The sequence below is a fragment of the Etheostoma spectabile genome, chromosome 5, assembly GCF_008692095.1.
Source record: "Etheostoma spectabile isolate EspeVRDwgs_2016 chromosome 5, UIUC_Espe_1.0, whole genome shotgun sequence".
NCBI classification, from domain to species: domain Eukaryota; kingdom Metazoa; phylum Chordata; class Actinopteri; order Perciformes; family Percidae; genus Etheostoma; species Etheostoma spectabile.
Window position 1 is genome coordinate 29,502,981 of NC_045737.1, and position 23,361 is coordinate 29,526,341.

The 23,361-nt window shown below is 42.3% G+C and overlaps 1 protein-coding gene and 1 long non-coding RNA gene across 14 annotated transcripts in view; both read right to left on the bottom strand.

Moving 5' to 3' along the window:
- The window catches only part of fbrsl1 (fibrosin-like 1), a 307,681-nt gene that overhangs the window by 226,605 nt on the left and 57,715 nt on the right, over positions 1–23,361 (bottom strand). The window lies entirely within an intron of this gene.
- LOC116689475 (uncharacterized) lies at positions 1,031–21,705 on the bottom strand. Its single transcript, XR_004331998.1, has 3 exons — positions 21,695–21,705; positions 11,095–11,102; positions 1,031–1,170 (listed from the first exon to the last, which is right to left on the bottom strand). It is a non-coding gene; the product is annotated as an uncharacterized LOC116689475 (long non-coding RNA).

The window sequence follows — 23,361 nt, forward strand, 5'->3', positions numbered from 1 at the left end:
GTCTTTCAGTTTAAATGTTCAAATGTTGTTGGTAGCCAAATTGCAAGTTAGTAACTTGTGATCCGGTTTATTTTGGCAGCAGAAGAACATGAAAACACCAAGTTGAGAATAACATGTCAAGAAGAGAAAACTATAGTGTGTGTAGTGCAGCGTGTGGCACTGAGTCTGTGCTGTGTGTCACGTCCTGTTGTCCTTGAACCACGTGTATCAGTATGTACTGCTATCGCTGTACTAATGTCACCGAGACAAATCCCTGTGCATCTAATATACTTAGCAATTCAATTGACTCAGATGCTGAGAACTGCACTTTGAGACACGGTAAAGAACAACAGAGGACACGGGGGCAACCCGGTGCATTAGAGGACTGACATATTTATCCTGCTACCACTGACCAGAAACACAGGAGCAGAGACGCATGCATACACCAGTCGCCCTCTCATCCCTCATCTGCTCAGTGCAGGTCCTTGACCAGGGTGCTTGTTTAAAAAACCAGAGGTCAAACCGTAAAGCAATTACGCTGGCAACTCATCAACCAAGGGCTGACAGCAAAACAATTACCTCCAGGCTGCAGCGGCCTGCAACAGAGCGAGAGAGCGAGAGGGCTGTGTTTAACTCTGGATGTAACAGTGCTGGCTGTATAATTGCACCCTGCCGAGTGCACTTTAATTCTGTGTTTAACAGGTACAGAGTAGTGGTGAGGGGATGAGAGAGAGGGGTCTATTAGATGTTACTTGAGGCCTTGGCATCAAGCCACTCCACCGGGAGGAGGAAATAGAGAGAGACATGACAATGGTGTCAGGAGAAAAGAGAACACAGAGCACCCCCCCTGCAGTCCAGGCTGCCTGACAACTCACTCCTGAGGGATGTAAATAATTACTGGAGATGATAGAAAGAGAGCGAGAGACATGCTAGCATGTCTCATATAGCCGTACACATTTTACGCATTTCTCTTCATCATTCACTTTAGGCTGAACTTGCAGTATTTGTTTATGGTATTTTAAATTTTTATTAAACTTATATTAAAGTGACAGTGGATAGACAGGAAAGGGGGATAGAGATGGGGGATGACATGCAGCAAAGGGCCTCAGGTCGGATACGAACCCGGGCCGCTGCAGGACTCAGCCTACGTGGGGCGAACGCTCTCACTGGGTGAGATAGAGGTCGCCCCAACTTACAATATTTATTATGTTGTGTGAAACATATTCATCCAAAATTGAATACTGCGGTTTCAAAGGACTATTGGTATGACACTGGTTTAATCTGGGTCAACTGTATCTCGTTTCACATTCACATACTGTACAAGCAAACTGTTTTTAATGCTGGGAGAGGTGTTGCAGGTGTCAGTAACACGGTTCTCTGATGGGGAGGACAGCTTCCAGTGTGCTTTTCCTGGTGTCATGTCATAAAGAGACAATAAATACAATCCTGCTGTAGATCCATGAGTCCTTTGAAGCCATGAAAATAACAAACTGTAACATTACAGAATGTTTGCACTGCATATGGTTTTATTACTGCAAAATGGGACTTGGTTCATGCATTATTGATTTTCCTTTTTATTTAATTTTCACTTAGTTTCCACATGAGGTCCTCTAAATAAATGCTGTGCGATTGAAAGCCAAGCAGGGCAAAGGTATGGAAGAATGAGTGTGTTGAGTTCATATTCCCTTGATAAATAAAGGGGCAATTTACATTGAATACAGTAGACAGTGTCACATGTTTTTGTGCTGCACAGTAGTACCAGCAGCTAGTAAGACAAATGTGAAAATCTGCAGCTCCTCATTTGCATCTGCATACATGGAGATGCAAATGAAGTAAATTAATTGACAATTAAACAGCTTTTTTACATCCCATACAGCATGAATCCATACACAGTTTATCTATACAAACACCCCCAGATCTGTGCCATCTGTGCACATCTTTAATGGAGACTAGAGGCTCTCTTTATGTTCTCCATTGTTGTTTTGCATACATTTAATTCTCATTATTTTGCTTCTAATAAGTACTGGTGTGGGTTATCACAGTTCTGGTGTGTTTAGTCTGCTCATTTGTTTAACATTCATTTGTATTTTCTCTTCCTTCTCTATCCAGGTTATTTAAATCATTTTTCTGCTACAACGACCCATTTTCCCAACAGGGCTCATTAAAGTCTCATCTTAATCTGTGTGAAAGACTTGGCTGCGGAGTAGAAAGTGAGGGGATTTCTTTAGGGCTATTATAAAATTACAGAGAAATCTTGCAGTTGCAAATAACAAATGGTGTCTTGTTCGTTGTAATGTGATTTTAGATTAATGTGATCACAGGCTGCATACATCTGTCACTAATGGGTGGCATTTCATGTTATCTTCCTGTTGACGTTTGTTGGTTTTTTTGCCAACGTTTTTGAAGCTTTTTGTGTCATTTTTGTCAAGTTTTTTTTAACATTTTTATTTTATAAAAATGCCATAATATTAAATTAAACACCCATATTCAGTAAGAGTAGTGAACTGATCATTCATTTGACTTGTATTTTTACATTTTGGTTGAAAGAAACCCAATTTCTGATATAGAAACGTTTTGAAAATGGGTCAAATTTTACACTTGTATGTATGTAATATAGACCGAATCATGACGTTGCACCAACCCAAAAAAACCTTCAGGGTAGACAAATGGCTGGTTGATTTTAATTGTTGATATATGTGAAATCGGCAAACTTGTTCATTTCTGTTGTCATTTTTACCTGTAACGTTTAAATACAGTAGCTGAACACAGAGGTCCCACCTGTTTCTGTACTGTGTTGCTTTGCTAGCTTCTTTAATTAATCAAATATAACGGTGCAAACTGCAACATTTCACCACCGGTTGGACTGACTGATAGTTTGGGGGGTGTCATTTTCTTTAGTATGTGGCCCATCTGGTCAATTAGTTCTCCAACCTAATGTTAGGGAAAGTACTGACATTTGAACGCATCAAATATGCATTTTCGATGAATGAGATGATAACATTATATCGAGTTGCTCCTCGTCCCCGTTTGTTCAGCGCCGTTAAATTGGGTTTTCTACTCTATTGTATTGAGTCCATTTTGTTCTCCAGGGCACTCCTTGTATGGACACAATAAGTTTCAAGAGGATGCTAGACCCAAATGCAAAACCTCATACACATGTCACTGAGATATGGACAACCCAACAGAAAGATAGCCATGTCAGTAGACCAGATTAATGAGAAACCAGTTGGAGCAGGCTGTATGGTGGAGGAAGTCAAGAATAAGTCAGCAGCAGCACCCGAGAATCACAGGAACAAATTAAAAACTACCAAACAGAACAAATAGGTTTGTCTGAATCCGCTGAAGATTTGCTCATGCAGCACCTTTAGCGCTCTGCTAGAGGAGAAATCCCCATATTTGAGTTTAAACCCTGCTCCTTCACAAGCTGCCAGCCCGTCACTCATCTAGTGGGGCATGTAACAGTACAGCGTCGGTGGCCCAGTCTGAGGTGTCCAGTGGGTTGGAATGATGTCTCATCAGTTACTGTAGTGCCAGAGCAGCGGTGCGAGGCTAAGGTGTTGGGCGGGTTACCACTGCGCCTGCTCAGGCGCTACGGTCGCTGTGCTCTCAGGTGTGGTGAGACGCGACTGAGATGTGGAACACAAAGCCAATATAGGGGTGGGAAAGCTGCAAAGGAAATAGGTCTCTGAACTTAATGATTCTGAGGTGTAAACTTGGGATGGGTAGAACCGGCACTAAACTGGTACCAATTCCAGACTGGTCAGTATTAAAATATCGACAAGGTCCTGGACAAACTATAATGCTATCGGTGCTTATGTAACGCTGTTGTGGAATTTTAAACTAAAATGTGTTAGGCTACACAAGTAGCAAACTCCTTTGAGGAATAATGCTATGCATGTGTGTGTGTATGGTGTAAAGGCAGTGAGTGGTAGGAAGAGAAAAAGAGAGAGCTACAGTGGGGGAAATAAGTATTTGACCCCTTGCTGATTTTGCAGGTTTGCCCACTTACAAAGAATGCAACGATCTATAATTTTAATCATATGTACATTCTAACAGTGAAAGACAGAATCCCAAAGAAAATTCCAGAAAATCACATCATACGAATTTATTAAAATTGATAACCATCTGATGAGGAAAAACAAGTATTGACCCCCTACCAAACAGCAAGTATTCTGGCTCTTACAAGCCAGTTAGTCTTTCTTTAAGACACAGCCCCAATCCCAACCAATTATCTACATCAAATACACCTGCCTCACCTCGTTACCTGTATAAAAGACACCTGTCAACATCCAAAAAACCAGCATCCAACATCACCACCATGGGCAAGACCAAAGAGCTTTCTACGGACATCAGGGACAAGATTGTAGATCTCCACAAGGCTGGGATGGGCTACAAGAGAATCGGAAAGCAACTTGGAGAGAAAAGATCAACTGTCGGTGCAGTTATCAGGAAATGGAAGAAGCACCACACCACCGCCAACCTCCCTCGGTCTGGGCCTCCACACAAGATCTCGCCTCGTGGGGTGTCCCTGATCATGCGAACGGTGAGGAATCATCCCAAAACCACAAGGGGGAACTGATGAATCAACTGAAGGCAGCTGGGACCACAGTTACAAAAGAAACGGTTGGTAACACACTACGTCGTCATGGATTGAAATCCTGCAGCGCACGCAAGGTCCCCCTGCTCAAGAAGAAACATGTTAAGGCCCGCATGAAGTTCGCCATTCACCGCCTGGACAACTCAGAAGAGGCCTGGAAGAAGGTGATGTGGTCAGATGAGACCTAAATAGAACTTTTTGGCCTCAACTCAACTCGTCGTGTTTGGAGGGCAAAGAACACTGAGTACAACCCAAAGAACACCATCCCCACCGTCAAGCATGGTGGTGGCAACATCATGCTTTGGGGGTGCTTTTCAGCCAAGGGGACGGGACAACTCCATCGTATTGAGGGGAGGATGGACGGGGCCATGTATCGTGGAATTCTGGACCAACATCTCCTTCCCTCAGTGAGAGAGCTGAAGATGGTCGAGGATGAGTGTTTCAGCACGACAACGACCCTAAGCACACCGCCAAAGCAACAAAAGAGTGGCTGAAGAAGAAGCACATCAAGGTTCTGGAGTGGCCTAGCCAGTCTCCAGACCTGAATCCAATTGAAAATCTTTGGAGGGAGCTTAAAATTCGAGTTGCCAGGCGACAACCTCGGAACCTGAATGATTTGGAGGCTGTCTGCAGGGAGGAGTGGGCCAACATCCCTGCCGAAATGTGCACAAACCTTGTCACCAACTATGAAAACCGTTGACATCTGTGCTGGCCAATAATGGCTTTTCTACAAAATATTAACATGCTGTTTGTCCAGGGGGTCAAATACTTGTTTTTCCTCATCAGATGGTTATCAATTTTAATAAATTCATATGATGTGATTTTCTGGAATTTTCTTTGGAATTCTGTCTTTCACTGTTAGAATGTACATATGATTAAAATTATAGATGTTGCATTCTTTGTAAGTGGGCAAACCTGCAAAATCAGCAAGGGGTCAAATACTTATTTCCCCCACTGTATGTGTGACGGTGATTATGAAGTTAGCCATTAGCTGTGAATATAGCAGTGTGTTTGTGTGTGTGTGTGTGTGTGTGTGTGTGTGTGTGTGTGTGTGTGTGTAAATATTTAGCAGTAAGGTTATAGCTGTGAATATAGCAGTGCAGTGTATTAACATTTTAGGCTATTTGTCGGTGAATAAATGCAAAAACTCCTCAAGACCCAAGCTAATTTCCACCTGCTGCCTTGAGTGACAGGGATTAGCCTCGACGTTAGCAACCAGCTTACGCGGTCCAGGCTCACTAAAGGGGACTGACCTTTAAGGTGGACCAGCTATTCTTTTATAATAATAAGTTACGTTACTGTTAATGTTACGTGTTTCGGGATTATTTTTTTTTTTTAAATATATCGGCCGATATATCGGCATATCGGATTTTTTATTAACCAAATATTTGTGTCGGTATCGGCTTTAAACATTTTATACATATTATTATAACCTTAGTGAAATTGACTAAGCGATAAAAATCCATCCTATGCCTGTAAAGACAATTTTATTTTTGTTTGTATCTTCAAAAAAAGAATCTGACCGGCCCACATTTTAAAAAAATGTCCCGGCCCTTCTGGCATTTGGCAGAATTGCCCGATGGCCGATCCGCCCCTACATGTGTGCCTGCGTCAGGCCTGTTACCACTGAGTAGGATCAGACAGCAGCAGTGGCTGTGCGCCTCTCGTCTCCTTGCCTTCCCCGTAATGAGGAGTGATCCGTTGGCCTCCTGTGGAGGAAGGACATGTTTACACAGCTCCTGCTCACAGGCAGCTAGAGGAGAAAAACAGATTACAGAAGCACTCTGGTCAAATGTCAACACAACACCGCACAGTAGCGAAGAGACACACATCAAATGCCGCAGCGAGGGTGTGAACAGACGGCTAGCGCTAAGTGAATCAGCTAAAAACAAACAAACCTTTGAGTTAACAAATAGAGGAATTTCCTCAGTGTCGACCCTTGCTCAGCCCCTGGTACGGGATCTGGTTTTTTCTGCCCTGTGGCAGTTGTAAAAAAGGGGAGCTGAAACCAGCCCTGCAAATGGTAGAAAAGAAACAGCTGGCAGCTCATCGGGCAGCCCTCATGAAGCCCTGTGTGACAGAGGAGCAGGTTTGTTGTTTGTTACAGGGCCAGCGATTCTTTACAGGAGCCCCCCCTCTGTGAAAATTAAGAGTGGAATCAGAGCAGAGGGCTAACTGCGATTCATCTCGCTGCCTTTTTCTATTGCAGCTCAACTGCTTGCATGCTGAAATAATCACAGTGAATAGGCACTCCTGCCTGACGGGACATCAGGGAGCCTGTATGCTGGAGGCAAGGAGCAGTAATTGGCAAACACAAGAAGGAAAGGAAAGGGAGAATTGGGCCCACCTGCTGTATAACTCCGGTCAGAGTGGACCACACTGCATGGCCTTCAATAAGTACATGTTAAATTAACAAGCCGGTGAATAACCCCGAACGCTAGTCGCCCTCAGTCAACGCAGGTCATGACGGCACACATCTAATGCTGCGAAAGGACATCCCTGAAAGAGATCCTGCAAAGCGCCGAGAGGGAAGAGAAGGAGGAGAGGAAAGCTAAGAAGAGTAAGTGGAGGTGTACTACAGCCAGCCCAGCCAAAGGTGGAGTGTGTGGGCAGATGCCAGATCACAGGCAAACTAGGCACAGTGACAGATCTATTCCCCCTGCTGCCTGCAGCCAGCTGTCACTGCAGATAAACACAATGAGCTTCTCTCTCCAACAACGGCACGCTGTAATCTGGAATTGACAGCTGACTCTGCCTCACAACTCTGACGAAGTAGACGGAAAAGACGCTCTGACAGGAATGAATTTTCATTTGCATGGCTCTGAATGTGGGATAAGTAGACAAGAGAATAGACGGCCACAGGAGCATCAGGTCAGGTGCAGGGCAAAGAAATCTACTGGAAAGAAGTGAGAGGGGCAGCAACTTTTACAGTGTTGTGTTACAAAGACAGACTTTTGGTTTTAAAAGTGTATACTGGGATCAAGAGCAAGCACGTGGGTACTGCCAAAAAAACTCTTCTGCAGCTCATGTATCGGTCTCCACATGTATTATCTGATTCGGTGCAGGTTCTGCATGATATGGCCCCCACCCAGAATCCTCTTCCCCACTGGGGTATGACACCCATTCGGTGACACATTCCCTCCATCAAATCTGGCTGCCAGAAGTTTGATGCTTTGCATGAAAACACTGCCCACACAATCACTTTATATGGAGGAAAATGCGTCCTCCAAATCCCTGCCGCTGCCAGGTTCTGCTTCAGCCTTTCCACGGGGCATTATGCTCAGAGCAGTGCTGTGTGCTAGTTGTGTTTACGTTTTCACAGGGAAAGTTGGCAGCCGCAGTGTGTCTGGGCCTGCCAATACAAGCCCAGGCCTCAGCTGACCTGGATTTGGGTCTCTTTATACAACAAAACGTTTTACAGCCTCTATAAAAAGTAATATCTCACACACATACTTAAGTTCAAAGACTGTCAAATGAAGTGAAGCATATATCTTTACTGACTCTCTGGGGAACTAATTCTACCATCATCCATTCAGTCTCTCCCGGCCTCCCTCGGCCGGGGTAATGACATCAGGACATAGACTTCTAAAAAGTCTATTCCCCTCATGTCCGGCAACTTAATATTCAAACTGCCTTATAAAACAGGCACTGCCAATCCTGTACCCATTATTCAGCCAACTAGCACCTCATTTCATCCCTATTACATTCTGCTAGAGTTATGTTACCGTGCCTCTCTCACAGCTAAGGAAGAAATTGGACTGTTCTTATATGGCGCTTTTGTAGTCTTAGCAACTACTCAAAGCCCTTTTACATAGTACAGGAACCATTAACACACATTCATACTCTGTGGCCGAGGCTGCCGTACAAGGTGCCACCTGCTCAGCAGATAAACACTCACTCATCTCACAGCATCGAGGGCAACTCAGGGTTCAGTGCCTTGCCCAGGGACACTTTGACATGGGACTACAAGGCTGGGGATTGAACTCCCAACCTTCCCATGAAGTTAACGTTAAAAAGTGAAGAGTTGATGAGTAAACTTTTATCTTCAAAAGACGGTGATCTCCTCATCCAAGTAATCCATTCATAGCTGTCTGCTGCCCGTAACATAAATACCTGTACAGTTACTGGAGATTCATCCCACAAATCAATGCTGCACATCTAGATTAGACCAAAGCTCCCATGCACCATTAGGTTCACTGAAGCCAGAGAAGTCATTTCACAGTATGTAGCTGATCTCTTTGCAGGCCTGGGTCAAACCATTGGAGTGCTTGTTTTAGAGTGCTTGGAGTAAGCGATGAGTGGGGTTTGACACGAAGGGAGCAATGAGTGCAGAAAATGTAAAAGTATATTAAATACTCTGCCAGAGATTATCTCACTTGTCCTGATGTGGTGAACCCAGTTGGTTGACCGACATTTAAGGTTCTTTGGATGAAATTTCAAATACAGAACTTTGAAGATAAGAAAAAGGTTCTCAGTCCGGTTGGGAGACTTTCCCTGAGATGCTGATGGTCCAAGGATGAGATCTCTCCAGTCTCTGTAGAATTTTTTGCTCATAAAAACTAGGGGTGGGAATCACCCACAACTCCCGATACAATTTCATCACGATACTCAAGCCACAATACGATATAATTGCGATTTTAAACATGTTGCAAATTTCTGCGATATATTGCAATTTATTATCTTTTTTCCATCTTCTAATGTTTCCAAATTACGTCCCCAAAAGGAAACTTTGTCAACATCTGTTTTATCTAAATAGAAACATTTCTCTGTATGTTCATATCCCTTCAGCTTTATTGCTGCAAAATAGGATTGTCAAGCAGAAAAACTGACCAACACATATATAATAATAGATCCATACTTGGCGCATGTGTATTGATACAGTGTTGCCACTGAAAACATTGCGATACTATGTTGTATCTATTAAAAATGGAATGAAAACGCACCATGCAATACTTCCATTAAAGCAGAATGTAAACCCTACATTTGTGTATCTGGTTGGCTGATTTGCTCAGCGATCCGTTAATGCAGTAAATACTTTTAGGGCTTGTTGACTATAAACTCACTGGCCTAACAACATTAAGGCTACAAAGAAAGTTATGTGTAATGCAACTCTCTCTTAATGACATGTTACATACTCAATCTTTTCAAAGACATCTACTGTACCGTTAAATAACCAGAGGAAATGTCTTATTGGACTTATTCATGCAAATACCGTATCATCTGCAGACTGATTAGAAAAACATCTTACACTTTTGGAACTTCAGTGCTCCTTTAATTCATTGCTTTCACAAACATTCCCATACCTGTAAAGCAGATGCCTGCTGTTTTGTTGGCACAATTTGCACCATGGACATGAATTCAATTAGTATGTAAATGCATTCTGTTCTCCCTGCTCCAGGCCCAGGAATCTCAGGCCAGCCTTTCTGCCAATAATGAGCCTCTGTGACCATTTATAAATCTTTACAGAAATGAGGAATAACTATATATCACAAATGATGATAGAGAATTCAAATGTCAATATTTTTGTGCAGTTGAAAATGTTAATTTGGCCCTGTTTAAAGCCCAGCCTAGTACTGCGAGCAGCAGAAGGCAAACAGTGACTATATTAATGTGCTATTTGAGCCAGCACTGTTCTTATTAGTGGTGGGTGTATCACTGCGTATTGGAAAGTGTAAATATATACAGTAAAAAAAGACTGCTGAAGATGTCAAGATACAAAAGCGCCCTGTAAGAAAGGCAGGATCTCAACAGTGAAAAGAGCAAACATGTAATATTGATTGCACACTGCCGACTCATGGCTGACCTTCCTAAAAGTTAATAGCAAAAACACAAATTCTCTCATCACCACAACTAAATCCTGCTGATAGTTCATACAAATCACCATGTCAACGAGTTGTTTTCCTTGGCTTGCAAAGAATAATGATAATAAAAATCACATTCATCCTGATAGCTTATTCCCACTCTGCAACAACCCCCCCACCCCCACCACCAAACAAAAACAACTTAACCTTCCTCTCCTCTTTTTATGGATTGGAAGCAGTTGACATTACTGTGACATTTACCTAAAGTCAAAACACTGCAGCTTTCTGACCGTCCTTTAAGCAAACTCTGCTCTATCCTCCAGACTCTCTCCCTTTAAATGTTACCTTCTTTTTCTGGGGGAGGGTATGTGCACACAATAGCTTTTTGTATCGTCTCCTCTGAGTGTTCGTGTGTGGACAGACTGCATCACTTAGAGCTGGGTGTCTCTGTGAGCCTTGTTAAACTTGACTTTAAAGCTTTAAGGCATCCTGCGTGACTGGATTGGATTCGGACTGAGCAAATACCATAAAAAGCACATCAAATGCAGATGTTATAAATCTCTGTTTTGACAATGCTAGATTTTTGTCGACAATATATTCATTAAAGTTTTGTTTTGCCACTTAAACAACAATACTCAAATATCAAGTTTGAATTTCCTCTATTCGAGTCAGAAACCTACTCTATTCTCTCTTCACATACATTTCTACCCTGGAAACCCAGAGTTCTAGCGAGAGCACAATTTCAATTTGCTCAGCGAGTCACTCTGGTATTGAGTAATGCTGCTCATTAACTATGCCCTTGTAGCCGAGCTGCACCAATCACATCGGTGTATCTGATATACACGGGGCCAGAGGCGAGCTGCACCAATCACATTGGTGTATCTGATATAGGCGGGGCCAGAGGTGAGCTGCACCAATCACATCAGTGTATCTGATATAGGCGGGGTCAGAGGTGAGCTGCACCAATCACATTGGTGTATCTGATATAGGCGGGGCCAGAGGTGAGCTGCACCAATCAAATCAATGTATCTGATGTAGGTGGGGTCAGAGGTGAGCTGCACCAATCACATCAATGTATCTGATATAGGCGGGGCCAGAGGTGAGCTGCACCAATCACATTGGTGTGTGTGATATAGGCGGGGCTAGAGGTGAGCTGCACCAATCACATTGGTGTGTGTGATATAGGCGGGCAAAGGTGGCCTGGAATTAGAGCTGCACGATATGAGGAAAATATCTTATTGTGATTATTTCTGACTGCTATTGTAATTGTGTTGTAAAGGATATAGGATTTGTAGGCTGGGAGGTCAATACTTAGTTCAGAATGGTTTGACATTTGTATTTTGCCTTTAACCCCCCCCCCCCCCGCGATTTGGATATTGCTAGTCCATGTTGCGATTTTGATTCAATTGTGATTCATTGTGCAGCCCTACCTAGAATCCCAGAAACCAGAAGCTCTGAATGATTTCCATTGCCATATCTGATGTTAATTTCAGGTGTAAATGTAATCCATCCACGTCATAACACAATCAGAACTGAAGATAAAGATCCGGGGCATCCCTGAATTGACATAGTCGAATCAGATTCATCAAGTCTTGTCTATGGTCGACTGGGCTGACCACAGTGATGAAATATTCAGCTGTGATGAGGTTGTGTGTTGTAAGGTTGGGCTGGTGGAGCAGGAAACATGCTTTAGCTGATTCTCGTCCTGGATCAGACCTCATTATGTGTGCACATAATGAGGTCTGATCCTGGAAGAGAATCGATAGTGATGTGACAGCAGGGCTTAAAGGTCACCGCAATCAAACTCCGTCATGACATGTGTGCGCATGTTTGTGTTGGAGCATGGGGCGGTGGGTGTCTACTGTTATGCTCTTATTCTTGTCATTTGTCAACCGATCCAAAAGGTAATTACTGTTTCAAAACATTGACTCGTTACAATATGGAGACAAATGGCTCGTCTGTTTGGCCTGAATCATTGACAGCATAATAAAATACCATCTGCCCCCAGCACTAAGTGGTATACATTCATCATATAGTACAGAGTGAGTTTATGTAATTACATGACACCAGCTTTGTGTTATTTTACTAACAACTGAAATAGACGGCGACGTCTCTATTAGTGGTAGTAACCATGGTGGGAGAGTAAAGGAGGACTTTTGAGACAGGAAGCCCAACAGTAGTGAACTGGCCTTCCTCCAATAGGATCTATATCTCAGCATGTCAAAATTTATTTTTAACTGCAGTTCAACACAATGTTCAAATGTAGCATTATGGTGAAAAGAAATGAAGGTGTAGTGCTGAACAAAACTGTAGCAGACACAATGAAGAGAAAACAATCTATTTGAGTACACTCGCTCGATTGCTGTAACCATAGTCACCACCGTAACCGCAAACTGGTGACAGTAGTTTTGTTTTTTTTAGCTCCGTCCTTATAGCCCTGTCCTCCTGCCTTTGCTCCACATGAATAATGTGCTGCTGGTCCGAAACGCCACGGTCATTTTGTCAGGGCAACACAACAAATGAGTGAAAAACTGACTCATTCATTGTGAACGTGTCATTTTGGAATTCAATAACATGTTGTAAATCCATGTGTGGAGCTCGCCATTCCTGGGCTCAAAGAAAAAATGTGGCACGACTGCAGGCACACAACGCAGTTGTGTGGGAGTGTGGTATGCGTGTGTGTGTGTGTGTGTGTGCATGTATGTGTGTGCAGAATTGCATCAACGTCCCTTCATGAGCATTATATGCATATGTCAGCTTTCTGTCTGCCTTCGTCTCCATCTTGCTTGCCAATCTGTCAATCAGCTCATGTGTAGAAAGAGACCAACACTCCTCTGTGTGGGTTGCAGGCATCTGTCTGTCAATAGGTCTTGGTTTCTCTCTGTATTTTTATGTTTGTCTGTGTGCCAGGCTGCCAGTCAGAACTGTTTGCAGAAAGAAGCCATCTCTCTCCGTTGAAGGGCTCCCCACAGAGAGAACTGAGAGGCCCATCTCTCTCTGTTGATATTTGTGATTGCCAGTGGAGTGATAAGATGCCCTCGGGGCAGTGCTCTGTGCTCCGGCAGGCAGGGATCTCACACTGCACTGATAAGTGTTGTCTAGAAGCTTTATCCGGGACAAAAGCGGCCTTGGTAAAGCTCAACACCGGCACTTCAACTAGCCGTGAAGAAACAGGGGGAGAGGGAGGGCCAAAATGTCTCCAGCTGAATATAATTACCTAGTTCAAACGCCGCCGAATATGGTAAGTAGTGCTTATCTCTTCTGCGACCTTCCCGGCCCGCGCATTCCACTGTCATGGAAACTTAATAGAGAGAAAGCTGGATAATCGTGCTGTACTTCATATGCGATGTGAAGCCACAGTCAAAATAGTAGCGTACTGTAATAATGTCAACTTAATGTTAACTCACTGAGTTGAGTGCTGCACAAGAACATGTCTTCTTTCCTTGGAGGAAAAGGTTCACTGCTTGCATTTAGTAATAAGTAATAGTCTGAGCCGAAATGAAAATTGCCATATTATCTAGGCATCCTTACAATAGAGAAGCGTGTCTGGGAATTTAACACGCAGCGGGTCGGCAGACGTAGGTGTCAGCATTCATCAAAGCACCTGCGTTGAGAGGAAGTATTTAGCTCTCTAGAGTGTCTCAGCCTTGACACTGCACTTGAGTCTTGTGTTACAGTAATAAGTGCTCACTTGGTACTCTACACAAAAACCTCAGTACATATCGCAAAATTTATTAGACACATAACTTCCTCTGCTGCTTTAACAGATGATCCAAACGCTGCTGTGGCACCAAATCATATCCAAGATTATTTCCTTGAAATGATATCACATTTTTAAACATGTACACTGTGTACATTAAAGCTAGTCCTTCAATGGAAATATTTAGTTTGTAGTTTATTTAGGAAAATGTTTATTTAGAAAACTGAAACACCTCTCCCTTCTCATTAGGTCGGAACCCAAAATGCTGCCAAGCTGCAGAAGTTGTGTTCTTCTTCAAGACCAAGGCACTCAGTGCGCAACTTGCCCCCCCCCCCCTTCTCCTACACACTTTCACGTGATGACAACCATATAAGCATTTTAAGGCATTAAATAAATTATATTTAATATTTAATCCTTGTCTCCTATATAAGTGTATTGTATTTCTTTAAGGATGGTATTGAAACTGATACCATTGCTATTTTTAAGACCCCGCAATATACCGGATATATATATATATATATATATATATATATATATCAGCACAATCTTCCAAAATGATTGTAAGGGATTCAAATAAGAAATTCCCACGTTCAAAAAGGAGTAGGAAGAAGTTTTCTGGTCCTTCCCCCTTTTTTCTATTTTTATTATTTAGTTAAATATAAAACAATTTGATGCATCACTTATTAATACATGTTTACACACACATACATGTACCGCATATCTACCTACCTACACTCACAAAAACACATGCATACACACAGACACAGATGCATACACACACACACACACACTTAAACGTTTTTTTCTCCTTCTTTTCCATCTATCTATTTCGTTTCCTTCTATCTACATCAAACCGAATAATAAACCATCCAAACTAGACTTAGTATATAAGCCCAGGAACCATACAGCCAGTATACAATATAAGTCCTTTTTGTATCCATTCAATATGCTCATTTTAAATAGACTCTTAAAATTGATCATTGTTGTACATGATGTCATCTACTTCATCTTTCCTTTTCTCTGTAATAGGATCTTATTTTAAAAAGAGCTATAACATAATAGCACAAATACTTTAAAGACGTACATGATGATTTACACGCCACTCAGCAGTATTGGAGCACTGTGTAAATTCCTTCAGGAAGACTTCTAAACTCAATCGCTTTTCTCTCTCTAAACAGAACAGCTGTTAGAGGCGTTCACTTTTACTTTGACCAATCAAAAGTGCCCATGAATTTTACGAGCCAATCACAGCATGACATCCCTGTTTTAAACCTGTCTCTCTCTGCTGCTCAGTTGTCATTTCAGACTAAGAGCACATCCCTCCTCCTCCCCCTTGCACCCCCAGTCTTCATCACGCCCGGCTCCTGGTCCCTCCTCCGGGCGGCCACTACCGTCGGGTCCTCGGTTTGGTCTTGAGGCTCTTACACCACCATCAGTGCCTAGACCCCACCAGAGGATTATCTTTTGGTTTTCTACCCCTTTTGAAAAATATATAATTTCATAACAATGGAGTCTAATCTCCAAAGACTGTACATTTCATTTTAGGCATATGTACAGTAAGTCTTTGCATATCTGCAGGAAGTCTCTCCTGATTGAAATATAACATCTGCAGATTTATCCAACGACATGCAGTGACTGGTATGCAAGATATGTGCTCCCTTGGGCTTCAGAGTGAATGAAAACACTGGTCAGTGCTCGTGTTGTGTTTACACGCACAGCTTTCAAGCTTGGAAGCCTTCATCCCGACAACTCGAGCGTCACAAATATTCTCTACCCATCAAAACCGGCAGGGCAAAGCAGAGCGCTTCAGTGTAGCGCAGAGACACTGCACAACATGTTGAAGTGAATGTTTCTGAACACTTTGAAATCCTCCAGTGCGCTCATTTACATTTGGAAAACATATGCTGCACGAGCTGTTTGGTGTCATTTAGACAGTTTGGTCATGTATTAATTGGGTAATTTTTTTTTTTCTGAGCAACCACAACCTGACTACTTCCTGGTTTGTGAAAAAAGGAACAACTTACTTGCACTCATGTTAAAGTGGCATGCATAAATACGCTGATAAAAAAATAAAAATGGAACTTCACCAGTATTTAAGTTAACATAAGTGTGATGACGCATAACACACAATGACATTTCTTTTTAGATATGAAGTAATTAGGAGTAACTGTGCCTTAAGAATGTGTCTATTCTTTGTCTTGAATGATATCTTTGGTGCTGTTTGGTAACATTTGGATTTAATCCATGCTGCATGTGGATGGGCCATTGACACCTGATCCCAAGGGTTTCTCTGAGATCACCTGTTAGTGTAACAGGCCACTCTTGACTCATTTTCTCTACTTTTTTTCTCTACTACTCTCTGCAACCCAAGTTCTTCTCCAGAAGATCTTTCTAAAGAAATACCATGCGAATGTCTGCTGCTTAGAACTGCAAATGTAGAAGCTGTCCTGAACCTGCTATTCTCACAAAGTAGAACAAATGTCTTCATATGGAAATGCCACAGACAACTTTAATTTATGTTCAGGAAGTATTACATGAAAAAACATGACCTATCAATAGGAAATGATAAGCTATTAATAGACAGCTAGAGGCCCATTTTAAATAGGCATATTCAATAAAAGGGAATAAAAGACAATGTCTCAGGTTTTGCAAATGTATCTTTGAACTGATGGGCCTGTGAAAAAATGCATTTAACTGAAACATCTATAGCATGGCGGACTGGGTGCGGGATCACAAGTTTTCATGACATGATCAGTGTTTGATGACTGTGTGTGTGTGTGTGTGTGTATTCAGGGGCAGCTGGCAGGTTAATGAGCTCAGTAATAGGCCTGCAGACTGCCGTTCACCCCTTATTAATCAGAGACTCGGCTGTTTGTCCACACAGCTCAGTGGGCCCCTAAACAGCCAATCATAGGTAGTCTAAATACTGACATGCCGCCAACAAAAGCTTCTCCAAACAACATGCTGACAGCGGAGGGTCAGGGCTTAGAGGATATACCGTATGCTGTGCAACAGAGTACAGATACAGTTTATGATTGTTTATTAACTATATTAATTGTGCACATTGACACATTTGAATAAATGTTACAGGGACGAAGTGAAAATGGATCAAATGTAGCGTATAATCAAGAATGTAAAACACATTGGCCTTTACAAATTGTACATACCATTGAACACATTATCCATTTTCCAAGTGGAGATCAATAAACTTACTCTTAACACAAAACCTATTCAGATCTAACATATAACCATTTATCTGAGCCTAAGTGGTCCCACATGGCTGTAAAACATGAGCACATTTCCTTCACAATGGCACCAAAGAAAGCACACAATGCACTGAAAGTGAGCTTGACGACGACAACAGTGGCGCTACCGTATGCGTCCACGCGGCTCATTCATGGCAGCCTATCATCAGTTTCTTTTTTTACCGCTGATTACATCATTGAAGTTGGGGAGATTACACCGTTGTTTATGCTCCCATCGCGGCACTACAAATGAGAGGCTTGCAAGCTTCCAGCTGTGTACCTAATAATGCAGTCTGTTTAGGATTGCTCATCTCCTCCATCAGCCATCCCCTTACATGTTTCAACAGTTAACAGCACAGGGCTGGCAGTTTACATCAGCCACATAATAGGGGAAGTGGAGCCAATATGTTAACTGAGGGGTTCAGACATTGGCAGGGTGTGAAAAGCTTGGCACAGCAGACATTTCTTATGAGTTTTCTCTTTCCAGGTTGAAGTGCATTGTGGGTCTTTTCTCTGTGTTGATATCAAGCGGCGTGGATTGCCATTACAGCAGATCATAGAGAAAGAGTGGAAGCAGAATCATCGGAGCAAAAGGCTGTGCAACTAAAAAGATTGTCTTCAGGAAACACAATGGGCCTCCAGGTAGCCGAGAGTACTTTAGCTGCAAATAGGCCACAGGCATTCAAGTCCATAAAAAGAAGTAGAGAATTGAAAATCCTCCTGCAGCTATGCAATAACACAGCTTTTAATGCCAACAAAGGAAATCAGCAGAGCACACAGCTCTCTTTCCGAGTGCGTCGCGGTGACATTGTTTGGATCACACAAGAAACGTTGATATTTTATAATTTGACACAACTTAAATAGCACAGTATTTTGGCTTTAATATAAATTAATTACAGTGCTGCTAGTAAATGCTGGCGTAGCGGCTCACTGTCTTGGCAACAGACAGCAGTTTGATGTGATTAATTGGTGCTTTTTGTATGTCTATATGAGGACTGTCATTTGGCAACATCTCTCACATAGCTTTGTTACTGGTGTAGTCTACACGGCATCAGAGATGCCATCAGGGGCTGGATTAACCCCGAGTATCCAATTAACGCAACTTAAAAATCTTAAAACACAGTGCTTCTCAGAGTCATAACTTTAAACAATGAGAAATCCACTTAAATCATAGATTTGGAACTCATCAATGAGTAATGAAAGTCATTCATCTCGAGGGGCGGGACCAAGCGTGCATTCGAAATCTCACTGCATGCAACTGGATAACACTACGACCAATCACAACCACACACGGAGTGACGTATCCAGAGCGCCGTACGCTTAGCTACCAGCGGAGCTAACTGCTAGATTAGACTGTCGTCATCTGTTTATCTGGATGGATGGATGGATGGATGGATGGATGGATGGATGGATGGATGGATGGATGGATAGATGGATAGATAGATAGATAGATGGATAGATAGATAGATATTGATCCAACAAAATGGGAAATTATAGTGTTACAGCAGCAAAATGTCAGTCACACGGCACAGAATATAAATTTAACTGATATACTAGGATACAATATACATGCACACACTGTAGATGAAATAATAATAGGATAAAATACATCCCGACTGAAGCCTTGCAGCGCAGGGAGACGGAGGCAGAAGACAGGGGTGAGCTAGCTAAATTACCATTAGATTATTCGTCTATCTATACAGATAACGTTACTGATGAATTTGTGGGTTCGCAGATATATTTGAGAGTCGTCCGCATAGAAGTGGTAGGAGATGCCATTCTTTCTAAAATGTTCTAATAATGAGACAGATATGAGTGGTAGCTATCCACTTGTCTTACTCTTGGCAAGACAGTGAATAAGTCACCCAGTCACCCACACCCCACCCAGAGTCATACTGAAACAGTGTCTGTGATGTGTGTGTAAAATGGTTGATAGATACATACAAATCGGGTATATACTATTGACGTGATTATTGCTTATAATATGCCACCTGGAGAATGCCAAGACCCTGGAGGGTGTTGAATTGTCCTTCACATTACCTTGCAAATTATATATTGTATATACACAAACAATGTTTTTTTTTGTGTAAATAAAGAAACAAAAGATAACCCACTATTACTAAAATACATCCTATTGAATGTGCATGACATAATACTTCCTCATTCTCCTTTAGTTCATAATAAGCTGTAAGACTGCAGAGAGCAACGCGCTCTAATCTTTTAACAATTTCTTTTTTTTCTTCTTTTTAACAAGTACCATTCAATTGTAAATACAACTCTGCTCTGAAATCGTAGCTGGAAGGCAGAGTGATTCATGAAGCCATGAAGAACAGATCAACCGCCCTACAAAACAGCTGCGGCTCACTTGACATGTAGTCTGCCTTCTGTCGGCTGAGTTTCCTGAACAGACCTTTCAATTCCCCTTTCCCTCAGCCCGCTGGGTAATGAAAGGCCGTGACAGTCTAGAGGTACACTGAAAAGCACGGCAAGCTTGATCCTTTTTTTTTTTTTTTCTCAAAGAATTAAAAAAAACTCCACGCTCTCAGAAGCCACATTCATCAACAGGAATGTTTGGTTTCAAACTGAAAGGCCTGGTGCTACAATAAAAAGCAATGCCGTTTCTCTCTTGGTGAGAACATTATTATTATTGTTATTTTTTTTTGTACATTCAGTACTGGTGATACACAGTAAGCTGCTGCTGGCTTCATAACCCACTGACTCACAAAAGATAGGCTTAACGGGATGACAGACAGGATCCTGTGTTTGATGTAATTCATTGAATTATCAAAGCCGTCTGAATTACATAAAAACACAACAGAGTCTAGACACGGAAAGAGAATCACAGATCAATCATCTCTTAGATTTCAAAGAAAACATATTGTGTTTGCCCCATATATCTTCATGCTGTTTGGGGATTTCAAAATTAAAATAACCTTCCTGCAAGCCTGAAAGCTTTACACAGTCTATGTAGATGTGGTTATGGGGAAACAATGCGATACATGCTGCAAGGAGCAAATTCATAAAGCAACCTACACGTTCTCTGTGGCCATGTGACTGTTTGATGTGGGTCATGAGGCTTTCGTGAGGACTCCTGCAGCACCGAGAGCTGACATGCCTTCTGTAGAAAAGGAGAGAGCGAGGAAATTGGGCTGCATCACCTTTGAAGGACTGAGATGTAAACTCAACCTAACACGCTGATGCAACGGCTGTGCAGGAAACAGAGGGTAGAGAGCAACAAAAAAAAGGTCTAAAGAATACTGCCTCTTTAAATCACACTTTCTCTGATCAACAATAAAAGGACGTCAAAAGATTTGAATTGAAGCGTGCGAGGGTAATGATATCTTGTCCAATTTTCAATAATGAAAGATTAAAATGAGAAAAGCGAAGAATATCACTATTGAGTGTACGTCTTCCCCAGGGCCTGGAGCTCTTGATGTTTCAACAAGCTCTGCCTCCCCTCTCTCAAAGAGGCCTCAATCAGGGAGTAACAATGGCAGCCGAAAGTCATCCCCACCCCTACAATACTCCTCTTTCACAGGAGCCTGCCATTAATTGGCAAACAGCACATTCCACCCTGGCAATTACACTCTCGTCTCTTGTCTCCTGCACCGCCTGGTTCAAAGAGCCGGGAAGCGGAAGTCCTTCTGGTGCTAAAAGCAGAGCAATATCCTGACAATGTCTGGCCGCGACTGGCAAAAGCCTGCAATATTTATCACAGGAGGGAGAGGGAGTCGCTCACTGCCAGCGAGACAGTAACTTCCCAGTATGAGAACGCACTGGATGGGGTGGGGGTGGGGGGGGTAACACAAGGATGCGGTCTGGAGAAATCAATCCCAGCTGCTAAAGCCACTCCTGGAGGGTCAACATCTGGTACATTTGGATAGAGCAAAGAAAGAAACAAAAGAAAAGGGCTGTCGATGGAAAAGGCATGAGAATATGGAACATACACAACAATATTAGACTGCAAGGTTGAAAAGTGGCCAGGTCTCACCAATGTTTATACGTTTTCACCCTCTTACATTCAGGCTGCTCTACTGCTTGCCTGAAGGGCATCTGGCTTCCCCTCCTACGGAAATTCTCCAGCAAACTAAATAAAAAGAAATACCAGAGAATGTGTTCACAGTGGTTGTCTTTTGCCTCTGGCTACAACCTCCTCTGCAGCCACAGGTCAGCACTGGGTCAATGCTACTGAGTGACAGACAGTTGACATGATCACCGCCAGCACAAAGCACTTTTCAGTATCAACTATGGACTTGAGCTACACACGCTGAATAGCATTAAATCATTTATATTTTCCACACAAAGGTTAATCTGTCATTTTAAATATTTTGTCTGAGTCATTTCTTTATCTCCGGCACTGTGATATGATAACTTAAGGTAAAAAATGTAAATTGTAAAATTGTATACTGTTTTTGGTATATGTGCAGTATAACAGCCAGCCCCAGCAGACAGAAATACTCATTGCTTAGTGTTTTTTTAGGTTTATGGAAATAGGCTACTCTGCTGACATCTTCTGATGTTTCCTGCCTTTGTTACAAACAGGACAAAGAGGTGATCATGGAAAAATGGGCTTGGGATTTCTCAAACTGCTGTAAACTCTGCTCTGTTTCCTTTGCCATTCAAATCTCTAAACCCTAGCACATGTACTCTCGTACCATACAAACCACTAAAGGCTTCACTCATACTTGTCGAGCCACAGCTAATTCAATCTGGTCCTAATCTGTGCAATGTGCAGCTCCTATGCCTTAGCAGCTTGCCATATACTATTAAATAGAGGAACAAGCATCTTGTTGATCTGCCTAATGTCAGCGTCCAGTGGTTCGCTGCTAATTCCTATCATTAGTGCATATTGATTGCGTGCAGCTCCGGGAGCGCTCCGTCCAAAACCAGCAGCCAGGGACCAGAGCGGAGGAAATGAGGAGGGATTGGCAGTCACTTCCTGCATAGCTCACGCTGCTCCCGAGGCAGCTGACAGTGGCTTCCTGTGGCTTTCTGTCACCTGCTGACAGAGAGGGACAAACAGACAGAGGCCGAGGCGGACGGACGTGGCCATTGCTGGGTTGCTCTCAGTCTCAGTCTGCACAAATCCACTTCAGGTTCAGCCAACCGCACAGGAAATTCATTATATATATTCATAAAAAAGGACAAGTTTGTGAAGGGCAACACAGATTTTGATAATGAACAACTACAAACATTACACAATGTAGCTTTAACATTTGCAGTGATAAAGACAAACAATATTAAAGCTGTGACATTTAAACTTTCCAGATAAAAAAAATCCTAAGTACTATAAAGGGTAGAGTTGGGTTCAGATATCCGGTTCCATCGCGGGTTACCAGAGCAAGCAGAGCCAGGCCGATAAATGATAGTCCAATATCAATACAAAGATTTGGTGATTTAAAAATCTGATATTCCGATATATCTGCTAATATGTATTTAAAAAAATATAGGCGGCCGGAGAGCTGAGTTGACTCCGACCGGCGGCCCTTCGCTGCATGTCATTCCCTCTTTATCTAGCCTGTCATTTCTTCAGCTGTCTTGTTGAATAAAGGCCAAAAAATAATCATATATATAAATATATATATATATTTATATATATATATATATAAACACGTAACAAAACATAAACTACAAATATTAGTTATTTGTCGTTATTTATGAGTGCTCACTAAAATAATGATAGTGCAGTTTAAAAGTAAACTTGTTTGTTTCACAGCAGAACAGAGACACATACAAATATATTAACGTTCTGATAAAATGTATAAAAATACAAACTTAAGATATGAAACTTAAAATCCTTTGAACAAAAACAATCAAAGAATTGCCAACAGGGACGTTCTGGTGGACAGACTATGTGACACTATCACTAACTGGGACACTGTAGAGCGTCCTCTGGTGGACGGACTATGCAACGCCAACACTACCAGGGACACTGTAGAGCGTCCTCTGGTGGACGGACTATGCAACGCCAACACTACCAGGGACGTTGTAGAGCGTCCTCTGGTGGACAGACTATGCAACGCCATCACTCATGACATG